General features: G+C 44.1%; 1 pseudogene; it reads right to left on the bottom strand.

Annotated features, from left to right (window-relative positions):
* The window catches only part of LOC135530117 (histone lysine acetyltransferase CREBBP-like), a 72,026-nt pseudogene that overhangs the window by 33,279 nt on the left and 23,665 nt on the right, over positions 1–15,082 (bottom strand).

Raw genomic sequence — 15,082 nt, 5'->3', positions numbered from 1 at the left:
CCTGTTACAAGGCCTCCCCAAATCACGCCATCTCTCAACCACAACATGTGATAGTAAACAAGGGAGCACCTAAACCTAACACAGGCTAGGTATAGATATGAATATATGTCTTACAAGTTACTTGTAGATGATTATACATGTGGGATCTTGTGGAGAAGCTCATTGAAATGGATGAAAATAGGAGAGAGCGGTCAGATGCAATGTGACTTATTTCAACAGGTCTTTGCCCCCCCCCCATCGTTACAACTGCCATCCCCAAAATCAGCAAATAAGGAAACAGAGGTATGAAAGAAACATTTACCCATGAGTGGCTGCCAAATCCCATCCATTTATCTATCCTGCTACCATCATCAAACCTTCTTGACTAGCTTTTCAATGTGAGTTGAACACATAAAATAAACTATTTCAGAGCCAATGGGTGGTGCAAGATCTGCTGCGGGCATGGACAGAATAGTTAAGTGCACAGCTACAATCTCTTTAGAATACATTTTTAAAAACACTCATTTTCCAATATGACCAATAAGGTTTAAAACATCTACAATGAGTATACCAAACCTTAGAAACACCTTCCTAATATTGAGTTGCAACCTCATTTGCCCTCCACATGCCCTGACAAATTCAGGCTAAGGCCTCTACAAGGTGTCGAAAGCGTTCCACAGGGATGCTGGCCCATGTTGAGTCCAATGCTTCCCACAGTTGTGTCAAGTTGTCTAATTGTCTTTTGGGTCGTAGACCATTGTTGATACACACGGCAAACTGTTGAGCGTGAAAAACACAGCAGCGCTGCAGTTCTTGACACAAACCGGTGCGCCTGGCACCTACTGCCACACCCCATTCAAAGGCCTTTACAGTGCATTCGGAAAGTATTAATTGTGTTAATGTTACATCCTTATACTATAATGGTGACTTGTTTTTCCCCCCACATCAATCTGCACACAATACCCCAAAATGACAAAGCAAAAACAGGTTTATATTAAAATATCACATTTACAAAAGTAGTCAGACCCTTTACTCCATACTTTGTTGAAGCACCTTTGGCAGCGATTACAGTCTTTGCGTCTTCCTGGGTAAAACACTACAAACTTGGCACACCTGTATTTGGGGAGCTTCTCCCATTCTCCGCAGATCCTCTCAAGCTCTGTCAGGTTGGATGGGGAGCGTTGCGCTACAGCTATTTTCACAGATGATCGATCGGGTTCAAGTCCAGTCAAGGACATTAAAAAAAGGCTTGAATACAATCTTGGCCTGTTAAAATGCGTTGAAGGCCCTGAACACCAAGAGTGAGACATTAACTAACTCAAAAGAAGATCAAGACCACGGAGGGAGGGCAGTGGCACAACAATTAGTGTCTGGGTCAAAGCCATTTACTCCCACAGCTGGGCGAGAGACTGTCCCAAAGCCACTCCTGCGTTGTCTTGGCTGTGTGCTTAGAGTCGTTGTCCAGTTGGAAGGTGAACCTTCGACCCAGTCTGAGGTCCTGAGCACTCTGGAGCAGGTTTCATCAAGGATCTCACTGTACTTTGTTCCATTCATCTTTTCCTCAATCCTGACTAGTCTCCCAGTCCCTGCCGCTGAAAAACATCCCCACAGCATGATGCTGCCACCAACATGCTTCACCGTAGGGATGGTGCCCGGTTTCCTCCAGACGTGACGCTTGGCATTCAGGCCAAAGAGTTCAAACTTGGTTTCATCAGACCAGAGAATCTTGTTCCTAATGGTCCGAGAGTCCTTTAGGTGCCTTTTGCCAAGTAGGCTGTCGTGCCTTTCACAGAGGAGTGGCTTCCGTTTGGCCACTCTACCATAAAGGCCTGATGGAGTGGTAGAGTGCTGCAGAGAATGTTATCCTTCTGGAAGGTTCTCCCATCTCCACAGAGAAACTCTAGAGCTCTGTCAGAGTGACCATTGGGTTCTTGGTCACCCCCCAGACCAAGGCCCTTCTCCCCCAATTGCTCAGTTTGGCCGGGCGACCAGATCTCGGAAGAGTCTTGGTGGTTCCAACTTCCATTTAAGAATGATGGAGGCCACTGAATTGTTTTGGTTACCCTTCCCCAGATCTGTGCCTCGACACAATCCTGTCAGAGCTTCAACCGCATTACTTACTTTTTGCTCTGACATGCACTGTCAACTGTGGGACCTTATATAGACAGGTATTTGCCTTTCCAAATCATGTCCAATCAATTGAATTTACCACAGGCGGCCTCCAATCAAGTTGTAGAAACATCTCAAGGATGATCAAAGGAAACAGGATGCACCTGAGCTCAATTTCAAGTATATTAGCAAAGGGTTTGAATACTTTATGCATGGACTGTACATCATTTGTATTCCCCATTCACCCTCTGAATGACACACATACACAAACCATGTCTCAGTTGTCTCAAGGCTTCTTTAACCCATCTCCTCCCCTTCATCTATACTAATTGAAGTGGATTTAACAAGTGACATCAATAAAGGATCATATCTTTCACCTGGATTCACCTGGTCAGTCTATGTCATGGAAAGAGCAGGTGTTCCTAATGTTTTGTCAGTGTATAGCTTAGGTCTTCAAGTGTCAATCAGCAGTTACCTCATCCATTTTTGGACTTCATGATATGTACCCAATAAATACCTCATGAGCTTACAAAGTCGTACCACATCAGAACCCAAAATTTAAGCTTGTTTTACCCCAATGTTTGTAAACAAAATAAATGTAAACAAACACTGTTTAGCCGCAAATCATGGTTAAAACTATACTTTTGATATCAAAGACAGTCCTTGCATCCATAGCTCTGTCTTTGAATTGGAGAGTGATTGCATTTCCCCAGCCCAATCCCTCAGCTTTTTACCGAAACAGGGGCGAGGAGGCCATTTGTTATCATTTCAACTGCTGATTGCCACTTCAGTATGTTGGATGACTAGCAATCGAGCATAATGACCTAATCCCCATTTCTAGTCCACCCCTCTCCTGGTGTGCATGTGTACACAGCCCTGCCTGCTCTGCTCTAGCAGCATGCTCCTCTACTGTGCTCTGCTGTGCTTAGTGGCGAGGAGGAGACTCTCCCGCCGTTGTCAGCGCTCCAGCAGACAGATGAAAGAGCCGGAGACCAGCAGCAGTGGAGCCACGCTCAACAGCTGAGCTCAAGTCTGCCCCACCTCCTACATACAGTGGAGCTCTGAAACGCCGACTTCCGCTCTACCTCACGTTCACTTTAGTCTCCCACAAACAAACGGTCTCACGCGCCTGGGCTAGCACAGGCACGCACATGCTTACTGACTGGCTAACACACTTTAAGCTTTAACTTATTACTCTAGACTGGCCCTCCCTAGCTCTGACACACACACTCCTTCCTACCTGAGCTGTTATTTAGCACATCTTCCATAGTCACAACAGCATTAAGACGCCCCAACACACACACACACTTTTTATCATACCGGTACTGAAGATTATACAGTTGTCATTTCAAAATACTCCAGTATACAGTATACTACCCAAGCATAAAACACATACAACAGCGCAGGGGAATCAACTCCCAAATTCTAACTAGAGCGAACATGCACTAAAAAGTAATACATTCAAAACACACCCCAGACAGATGTGGAGACGGCCTCTGAAATAGCCGCTTTCCCTCGCTCCTCCTCCTTTCTCTCCTTCCACACACACATCCCCATGATTTACAGCTGTATTATGAGCCAAGGGGCCGGGGAGGGCCAGCACACACACACCCAATTGGAAGAGAAAGAAGAAAATAAGGAGAAAGAAAAAGAATGAAGGTAAACTAGACAGAGGAAGAGAATGTTAGAGGGACAGCGAGAGAGAAAGAGGACTCACGGAGAATGAATGAGAAAGAAAACAAAATAGAGAATGAGAGTTCACATGCCCTATGCCAAACCAGGGGTGTACCGCTTGAATTTCATTGAATGGCATTGGTAGCAGTACTGTAGCGACCGGAAACAACGACAGACCTGAGAGTATACCAGGTTGTGGTTGTCTCTGTTTCAAATAGTTGTCTCATGGCCAGACCACAAAGGCTCTTTTAGGTGCAACCAGTGCCAACATTTCAGAACTATCGCACAGGAAAAGTCTTCTGTTGACAGCTTCTAAAATGGGATTATTACGCCACGCACTTCATTAACTGTAAAACACCTCGTCATCTACAGATTGGTATGTCCACAGTGCAAGGTGTTCTACATTGGACGGACAAAGAGACGCCTTCAAGACCGCTTAGCGGAACACAAGTACGCCATACGGGTAGGCAATGAAGAGGACCCCATGACAAGGCACTACAAGTCCTTACACCATGGCAACCCTGCCTCCCTACAAGTTGTGTGTATTGATCATGTTCTGGCCTTAATTAGAAAAAGGGACCATTTTAAAACAGCTAAACCAAAGGGAAAGTTTTGGGATTTACAAACTACAGGCCACTAAGTACCCTGGTTTAAATGAAGATATGGATTTACAAACTACAGGCCACTAAGTACCCTGGTTTAAATGAAGATATGGATTTACAAACTACAGGCCACTAAGTACCCTGGTTTAAATGAAGATATGGATTTACAAACGACAGGCCACTAAGTACCTTGGTTTAAATGAAGATATGGATTTACAAACAACAGGGCACTAAGTACCCTGGTTTAAATGAAGATATGGATTTCACCTTTCCTGTAAGGTAGTGAGAGGTCCATTTTCTGTCATCTAGTGGAGATTTTGCTCTACTGCCCACAGCTATGTTTAGACTGTTGTCCATGTTTGCTGTGTTCCAGTGTACTATGGAATAGACAGCTCTCCTATTCTTGACACTTTATTTAAGGTTAGAACTACCTTTCTAGACGTTCTGATGCTTCTTGCTTGGAGTTGAATATTTTTTAATAACATATGTAAAGTATTTCACTTTTTAATGTGTATAGTATAGCTTACTAGATGTTGTCCAATGAATGCTGTAACCACCCCCCCTTCAAATCAGAGCTGACTGGAAAAGCTGTTCAAAAGAGGATATTATCATTTCTTTGTACTCCCTGAGGAAGACCATGCAGAGGAAATGCATCAGAGATATTAAACGTAGTTTCCATTGAACATGCCATACAGATAAAGGCATTGTAATTCATTATATGAAGTGCCTTGGTCCTCCTCATTTTTTGATGACCAATGTACCCCTTTTAAGCTCTCTGCGCACCGAACCCGTTAGCGGGTTTAAATTCAACAACATACGGTGATTGCTACAAAAATAGTCATATTAATAAACATTCATGAAAATAAGTGTCTCACATGGGTCGAAAGCCTAGAATCTTTCTAATCCAACTGCGTTGTCAGATTTAAAAAAGGATTTACTGCAAAAGAATGCGATTATCTGAGGTCAGAGCCCCATAAAAAACAACTATTTCAACCAGCACAGGCGTAACAAAATCACAAACTGCAATAAAATAAATCGTTTACCTTTGACGATCTTCCTCTGTTTGCAATCGCAATGCTCATTGATGCACAATGAATGGTCTTTTATTTGATCAAATCAATTTTTATAGCCAAACACGAAACATTTTGTGAACCGCTTGTGTCGTGAATTCCGTCTCATTCCATTTGACGACACTTTCAATGTAAATACACACACGAAACATGACTTTTCAAGTCATGTTTGGTTTTATTGTAATCAACTTGTTTGTTTGTAACACAACCAAACCTGATGGGTCATTTCGCGGGACGTATTGACTGAAAGAAACCGATTTGAAGACAACAAGTGCACCAATGATATGACGGCTGTTTCGTTGATTGACTGTATTTTAACCCAATGACCACTGATCATCTTGAAATCTTGCTGGGTAGATAGCCAATGAGCTGAGGAACACTGCAATATGTAATGTTTATGTGTTGGAAGACCAACCCATGTAGTAAACTCTGGCGTGAAGAGGGTCATTCGCCATTGAAGTTTCATATCGGAAGGAGCAACGCATGTTACGTACAGCGTTGTTTTGGTAAAGCGTGTCTTCAGCTGTTTATATATCAATCAGTATGGCGACTAAGTCAGGGAAAGCTAAATCGGAGTCTAGATGTACACACAATTCTAGAAGAAATTGATTGGGAAAACAAGACAGAGATTGTTGTAGGACGATTCATTTAGCGATTCCCAAATGGAGGAATATTTTTTGAACGGAGAGGACATCGTTTTGGACTGGTAAGTTTCTAATGCCAATGCCGTTGTTTGAAATTAATAATATCAAATATTATTTGTGAAATGAAATAGCCCATTTGAGGCTGTTGAGGGGAGGACAGGCCCACAACAATGGCCAAAGTGAAATGGAGACAGTAGATACAGCTGGTCTGTTGTAATATAATAAAGACAGTAGATCTAGCTGAAATGTCAATATAAAAAGACAGTAGATCAAGCAGGTCATAATAATATATTCAACCTTATGTTCCCTGTACTTTATATATTTATGTTTATTATACCTGTTGATACAGGGTTCATATGTGAAACTATTCCAACTGAACATTTTCTTTCACAGTGACACTGACTCCGAATGGGAGCCCCCAGTGCCAAGGTGTCCATCCCCCACTGAAGCTGGTTCATCCAGCTCCTGCCACAAGTGGTGTTCATCTGCCCAAATGTATTTCTGCAGGCATGGATGTGCCTCAGGGCCAAAAGGGCACAGCATGGAGGCGTCGCTGTGTTCTTTGCAAAATGAAGTCCCCCATCACCTGCACCAAAAGCTTGGTGACCCTCTGCTTTACAGCAGAAAGAGACTGCTGTGGCACCTGGCATCAGCAGCACAATATTGTGTAGAGGACTGAGGGTCTTCCAAATATTGAAAGTGTTATTTTGTAAATCTATTTTTTTTAAATGTTTTTTTCTCCATTTGGGGGGGGGCGGGGTGATAGAATACCATTTTGGTATTTTGTATATAGTTATTCCATTCAAAATGTATAACTTCACCAATTTGGCCACTTGGGTACATTTGGGCAACTTGTGTGGGACACCTGGGTGACTTCATGATAAATGTCATGTAGCACACTCATTTTGGAAGTTATCATTCTGAAACTTTGCACAAGTGCTGTTGCCCTAATTTTTTCACTGAAATTGTCCCCATCATCCTATCTGAATGTTTGTTTTGTCTTGTTCATTTTAAAGATACAACAATAAAAATGAAAAAAAAAACGTATGGTTTTCTCATTGTATTATCTAAACCAGATCGATTGTGTTATATTCTCTTACATTCAATTCACATTTACACAAACTTCAGAGTGTTTTCTTTCAAATTAAATCAAGAATATGCATATCCTTATTTCTGTGCCTGAGCTACAGGCAGTTAGATTTGGGTATGTCTTCAGGTGGAAATTGAAAAAGTAGGGGGTAGCTCTAAGATGTTAACCAAAGAGCACCTTCTGTCTTCCAAAATCTACTATTGTGTACCTGAGCAGCACTTCCCTTCCCCCTCTTTTTACTAGAAGTTGTCTCATGTTGTTGTGCCTACTGAACCGTCCTACTGATTCTCACAAACCACCACATCTCTGTGAATGGCAACAGTAGGTGTACTCTAGCTAGCGGGGTGCTGTATGTAAAGCACGTCTGCTCATCAAGGTGGGGATGAATTATATTTCAATTCAGGAAGTACACTGAAATTACTTTTCTCTTCCATTAGAAACATTTGGAATGGGGATTTTTGTTTTTTGTGAATGAATGGAATTGACCCCTAACCTGCTTCTGATTCAGACAGATACTAAGAACGCGGGGCTGACACACTGGTGTCTACCACACTTCAGCAGTATGTGTTAGTCTTGTGGCAGCTGTGCAATGTCAATACTGCCAGAGCCAGCTCTTTTATCTAGCAACCACAGCCTAACCAACGTACCATGGCATGTACACACTATCCTCCACGGCTTGAAATCCTTCTTTCTCCTGGCAGTAGGCTAAATGGTGAAGATACACCCAGGGTTGACCCTGCTACTGTTGCTGGGGCCTAACTATGGAACATTCTCAGAGAACTGGAGACATGATGTTACTCCCTGTCAGTACTGTACAAGAAAGTAACGCCAGACAGTCACGTGTGTCAGCGAGCCCGGGGGTTTGTTTTATGTGGTGACGGCCTGCATGTGTCGAGTCTATGAACTAGCAAGCTGGTTTCCCCGTAGTTTCCTGTCAAGCCACAACAGTAGCAGAGAAAACCCATAGACATCCCTGAAACTAGCACTACCACACACTTTCACAAATCAACAGATAGAGAAAGACAAGCTCTAAACACTACTATGCTTTCTCAGACTTGTCATCAGTACGTTTCTGCAAAGGAAACAATCTCCCTTCACCCACCTAAATCCACTTTCCAAAACAACTCGATGCAGGTAAATAGTAGGCCTAAGTCTATGGAGAACTGACTACAGTAGCTATAGGAAAAATCCCGTTATTGGAAAAGACTGTTCGGAGGTCAGCCTGTGCTCCTAACATGCTATGAAAGGTCACTTCTGCTGTCCTGGAGGGATGTATTCAACACCCCAGCTGGGTGTCCTGTTCCTCCAAAAATCCCAGGGTAAGATTACAGATGGATGTGCATATGGTGGGTGGGAGACAAGGATGCATCAGAGAGAGAGACCCAACAGATGCATGTGTACATGTACTGACCAACAGGGATTATAGCGCTCAATCGGTACAAGAACAATACACACTCACACTGAGCAGGGAATCCCTGTTCCAAACAGAGACATGACTTTGAATCTCATAGCTCAACAGTGATATGAGCAGGGATACCAGAGCTGTACCGACGATTCTGTCACCAAACCAACAAGCTTCCTATCTGGACAGACAGATGTACTGATGCAAAGCACACATGAAACAGACAGCCATGATGCCATGAACAAGCCAGTTAGAAAGCATTGCTCCCAGAGCACGGGAAGACTGTGGGACACAGTAAAGCAAGGACATCATTTCCCACTCCCATCGGTGTCAAGCCTGGATGAATATAATGAAATAAAAGATAAATATACAGTACCAGTCAAAAGTTTGGACAACTTTTCTTTATTTGTACCATTTCCTACATTGTAGAATAATAGTGAAGACATCAAAACTATGAAATCATGTAGTAACCAAAAATTATTTTATATTTGAGATTATTCAAAGTATCCACCCTTTGCCTTGATGACAGCTTTGCACACTCTTGGCATTCTGTCAGCCAGCTTCATGAGGTAGTCACTTGGAATGCATTTCAATTAACAGATTTGCCTTGTTAAAAGTTAATGTTTGAGCCAATCAGTTGTTGTGACATGGTAGGAGTGGAATACAGAAGATAGCCCATATTATGGCAAGTAGAGCTCAAATAAGCAAAGAGAAATGGCAGTCTATCATTACTTTCAGACAGAAAATTAAGAACTTTGAAAGCTTCTTCAAGTGCAGTCGCAAAAACCATCAAGCGCAATGATGAAACTGGCTCTCATGAGGACCGCCACAGGAAAGGACGATGCAGAGTTCTCTGCAGCAGAGGATAAATTAATTTGAGTTACCAGCCTCAGAAATTGCAGCCCAAATAAATGCTTCACAGAGTTAAAGTAACAGACATCTTAACAACTGTTCAGAGGAGACTGCATGAATCAGGCCTTCATGGTCGAGTTGCTGCAAAGAAAACACTACTAACGGACACCAATAAGAAAAGGAGACTTGCTTGGGCCAAGAAACACAAGCAATGAACATTACACCGGTGGAAATATGTCCTTTGGTCTGATGAGTCCAAGTTTTGGTTCCAATAGCCGTGTCTTTGTGAGATGCAGAGTAGATTAACAGGTTATCTCCACTTGTGTGGTTCTCAACATGAAGCACGGAGGTGCAGGTGTGATGGTGCTTTGCTGGTGACACTGTCAGTGATTTATTTAGAATTCAAGGCACACATAACCAACATGGCTACCACAGCATTCTGCAGTGATACGCCATCCCATCTGGTTCGCGCTTAGTGGGACTATCATTTGTTTTTCAACAGGACATTGACCAAACACACATCCAGGCTGTGTAAGGGCTATTTGACCAAAACGAAGAGTGATGGAGTGCTGCATCAGATGACCTGGCCTCCACAATCACCCAACCTAAACACCAATTGAGATGGTTTGGGATGAGTTGGACCGCAGAGTGAAGGAAAAGCAGCCAACAAGTGCTCAGCATATGTGGGAACTCCTTCAAGACAGTTGAAAAAGCATTCCAGGTGAAGCTGGTTGAGAGAATGCCAAGAGTGTGCAAAAGCTGTCATCAAGGCAAAGGGTAGCTACTTTGAAGAATCTCAAATATTAAGTATATTTTGATTTGCTTAACACTTTCTTGTTTACTAGATGATTCCATGTGTTATTTCATAGTTTTGATGTCTTCATCATTATTCTATAGTAAAAATAAAGAAAAACCCTCAAAAGAGTAAATGTGTCCAAACTTGACAGGTACTGTATATATAAATGACCAATGTATTTACTCCAGTTTTACAATCACAAATCATAGGCCATGGCAATGAGTTTTCCTGACCAGACTAGTCAGAACCCTCGGTCCCGAGTGAAGCCAGACAGTAAACAGACAGTACATGCACCAACACTCACCTTATTCATGTTGCTAGCCTGCTGGGCGTTCATGGCGTTGTGAGCTCCCATCTGCCCTCCTCCCTGAGCCAGAGTCTCAGCCAGCACACTGCTGCCTCCCGGCCCCACGCCCCCCAGCACCCTGCATGGCCTGGACCTGGTACTGCTGCAGCCCCAGCCTGCCCCGTCCTGCCGGCCCCAGGGCCCCGTTCATCACCTGGCCCGGCATCCCGTGTCCATGGCTGTTCATCATAGCCTGGTTGAAGCCCGCCATGGAGCCGTTGCCTTGTTGTCCGCTGGCAGGGCTTCCTTTCTGGGCTTGGTTGGGCGAGCCCTGGCCCATGGGGACTTTCCCCATCATGGGGCCCATGCCACCGGACCCAGCACCGCCCGCTCTCAGGAGCTCAGACAGCTGCTTGTGTTTGGCGGCAGCGTCAGGGACCATGGAGCCCAGGCCCCGGGGACCTCCTCCACCCCCGCCAGGGGCACCGTTGGAGGGCATGCCCATCAGGCCACCCAGGTCCCCGTTGGGGATCAGCTCGTCTGGGAGGTCATTCTCCAGGTCGAACAGCGACACCAGGTCTAATGGGAGAAAAATGTAGTTTAGAAGGCGTGGTTTCTACTGTTCTCCTGTTCTCTCAGTAACTTTCAGGCATGACTTGTCTGTTGTGCTTGTTTGACAAGAAACTGTCCAAAGGAAAAAGCACTCATAAAAATGAACAAATTACCATCAAACGATTTCTACACTACAAACACCTTCTATACCCGTCATACTCCAAACGGGCAGAAGCATTGCTTTGCAAAAAAAAAATAAGACTGCAGTGTCAAAATCAAATTGTTGCTGTCAACATTAAAATGGAGGGAAAGTCCCCACAGAACAGAATAGTATCCAATTCACAGATAGTCAAAACGGCGGTCAGAGTGAGATAAAGGCTTAGGCTACCATCAGCCTGCCTGACTGTTAGCGTTGCTGTCAAAAGTTACCAATTGTCCAAATATAGTCCAGGAACAGAACGGACGACAGTCCTGCCTTAACACAATACACAAACACGCCCTTACTGAAAGTCACATTTAGTACTGACGAACACCACAACCGACACACACAACCGACACAGACCGACCGACAACCTACACAGTAGAGGTCGATCGATTATGATTTTTCAACGCAGATACCGATTATTGGAGGACCAAAAATGCTGATACCGATAAAAAAATAAAAAAAATTAAAAAAAAATAAAAAAAATAAAAAAAATTAAATAAAAAAAATCGGTCAATTTTTTTATTTTGTAATAATGACAATAACAATACTGAATTAACACTTATTTGAACTTAATATAATACATCAATAAAATCAATTTAGCCTCAAGTAAATAATGAAACATGTTAAATTTGGTTTAAATAATGCAAAAACAAAGTGTTGGAGAGGAAAGTAATGTGTGCCATGTAAAAATGTGTGCCATGTAAAAAAGCTAACGTTTAAGTTCTTTGCTCAGAACATGAGAACATATGAAAGTTGGGGGTTCCTTTTTCAAACATGAGTCTTCAATATTCCCAGGTAAGACGTTTTAGGTTGTAGTTATTATAGGAATTATAGGACTATTTCTCTCTATACCATTTGTATTTCATATACCTTTGACTATTGGATGTTCTTATAGGCCCTTTAGTATTGCCAGTGTAACAGTATAGCTTCCGTCCCTCTCCTCGCCCGTAACTGGGCTCGAACCAGGAACGCATCGACAACAGCCACACTCGAAGCATCGTTACCCATCGCTCCACAGAAGCCACGGCCCTTGCAGCGCAAGGGGAATAACAACTCCAAATCTAAAAGCGAGTGACGTTTGAAACAGTATTAGCGCACACCCAGCTAACTAGCTAGCCATTTCACATTGGTTACACCAGCCATTAGGCTGATAGGCTTGAAGTCATAAACAGCGCTGTGCTTGCGAAGAGCTGCTGGCAAAAAGCACGAAAGTGCTGTTTGAATGAATGATCACGGGCCTGCTGCTGCTCAGTCAGACTGCTCTATCAAATCAGACTTAATTATAACATAATAACACACAGAAATACGAGCCTTTAGTCATTAATATGATCGAATCCGGAAACTATCATTTCGAAAACAAAACGTTTATTATTTCAGTGAAAAACGGAACCGTTCCGTATTTCATCTAACGGGTGGCATCCCTAAGTCTAAATATTCCTGTTACATTGCACAACCTTCAATGTATGTCATAATTACGTAAAATTCTGGCAAATTAGTTCGCAATGAGCCAGGCAACCCAAACTGTTGCATATACCCTGACTCTGCGTGCAATGAACGCAAGAGAAATTACAATTTCACCTGGTTAACATTGCCTGCTAAACTGGATGAGTAGTTATAACTAGTGATTATGATTGATTATTTTTTTATAAGGTAAGTTTAATGCTAGCTAGCAATTTACCTTGGCTTCGACTGCATTCGTTTAACAGGCAGGCTACTCATGGAGTGCAATGGTTCGGGCGTTGGACTGGTTAACTGTGCGGTTGCAAGATTGGAACCCCTGAGCAGACAAGGTGAAAATCTGTTCTTCTGCCCTTGAACAAGGCAGTTAACCCACAGTTCCTAGGCAGTCATTGAAAATAAGAATGTGTTCTTAACTGACTAGCCAAGTTAAATAAAAAGGTATAAAATATTAAATTAAATAAAACCAAAAATACCGATTTCCAATTGTTATGAAAACCATTACATCGGTCGACCTCTACAACACACACGCACAACCTACACACACACAACCGACACACCCACCCACACACACCCTACACAGACCGACACACACACACACGACACAGACCGACACACACACACACACACAACCGACACAGACCGACACACACACACACACACACACAACCGACACAGACCGACACACACACACAACCTACACACACACACAACCGACACACACACACAACCTACACAGACCGACACACACACACAACCTACACAGACCGACACACACACAACCGACACACACACAACCTACACAGACCAACACACACACACACACAACCGACACACACAACCTACACAGACAGACACACACACACACACAACCTACACACACACACACACACACAACCTACACAGACCGACACACACACAACCTACACAGACCGACACACACAACCTACACAGACAGACACACACACACACACACACAACACACACACACCGACACACACACACACCTACACAGACCGACACACAAACACACACACACACAACACCGACACACACACACACACAACCTACACACACACACACAACCTACACACACACACCCTACACACACACACCACAACCTACACACACACCCACACACACACCCACAACCTAGTCACACACCCTACACACACACCCTACACACACACCCTACACACACACACTACACACACACACAACCTACACACACACAACCTACACACACACAACCTACACACACACACAACCTACACACACACACAACCTACACACCCACGCACACAACCTACACAGACCGACACACACAACCTACACAGACACAACCTACACAGACCGACACACACACAACACCGACACACACACACACCTACACAGACCGACACACACACACACACACACACAACACCTACACAGACCGACACACACACACACACACACAACCTACACACACACACCCTACACACACACCCTACACACACACACAACCTACACACACACACAACCTACACACCCACGCACACAACCTACACAGGCCGACACACACACACACACACACACACACACACACACACCCCCTACACAGACCGACACACACACACACACACACACAACATACACACACACAACCTAAACACACACACACAACCTAAACACACACACACAACCGACACACACACACACAACCGACACACACACACACAACCGACACACACACACACAACCGACACACACAACCGACACAGACCGACACACAACCTACACAGACCGACACACAACCTACACAGACCGACACACAACCTACACAGACCGACACACAACCTACACAGACCGACACACAACCTACACAGACCGACGCACAACCTACACACACAACCTACACAGACCGACGCACAACCTACACACACAACCTACACACACAACCTACACAGACCGACGCACACAACCTACACACACAACCTACACAGACCGACGCACACAACCTACACAGACCGACGCACACAACCTACACAGACCGACACACACAACCTACACAGACCGACACACAACCTACACAGACCGACACACAACCTACACAGACCGACACACAACCTACACAGACCGACACACAACCTACACAGACCGACACACAACCTACACAGACCCGACACACAACCTACACAGACCCGACACACAACCTACACAGACCCGACACACAACCTACACAGACCCGACACACAACCTACACAGACCGACACACAACCTACACAGACCGACACACAACCTACACAGACCGACACACAACCTACACAGACCGACACACAACCTACACAGACCCGACACACAACCTACACAGACCCGACACA

Source organism: Oncorhynchus masou, unplaced genomic scaffold, assembly GCF_036934945.1.
Source record: "Oncorhynchus masou masou isolate Uvic2021 unplaced genomic scaffold, UVic_Omas_1.1 unplaced_scaffold_1264, whole genome shotgun sequence".
Classification (NCBI taxonomy): Eukaryota; Metazoa; Chordata; class Actinopteri; order Salmoniformes; family Salmonidae; genus Oncorhynchus; species Oncorhynchus masou.
The sequence above is the reverse complement of the archived record's forward strand: the minus strand, read 5'-3'. Positions and strand labels throughout refer to the sequence as shown.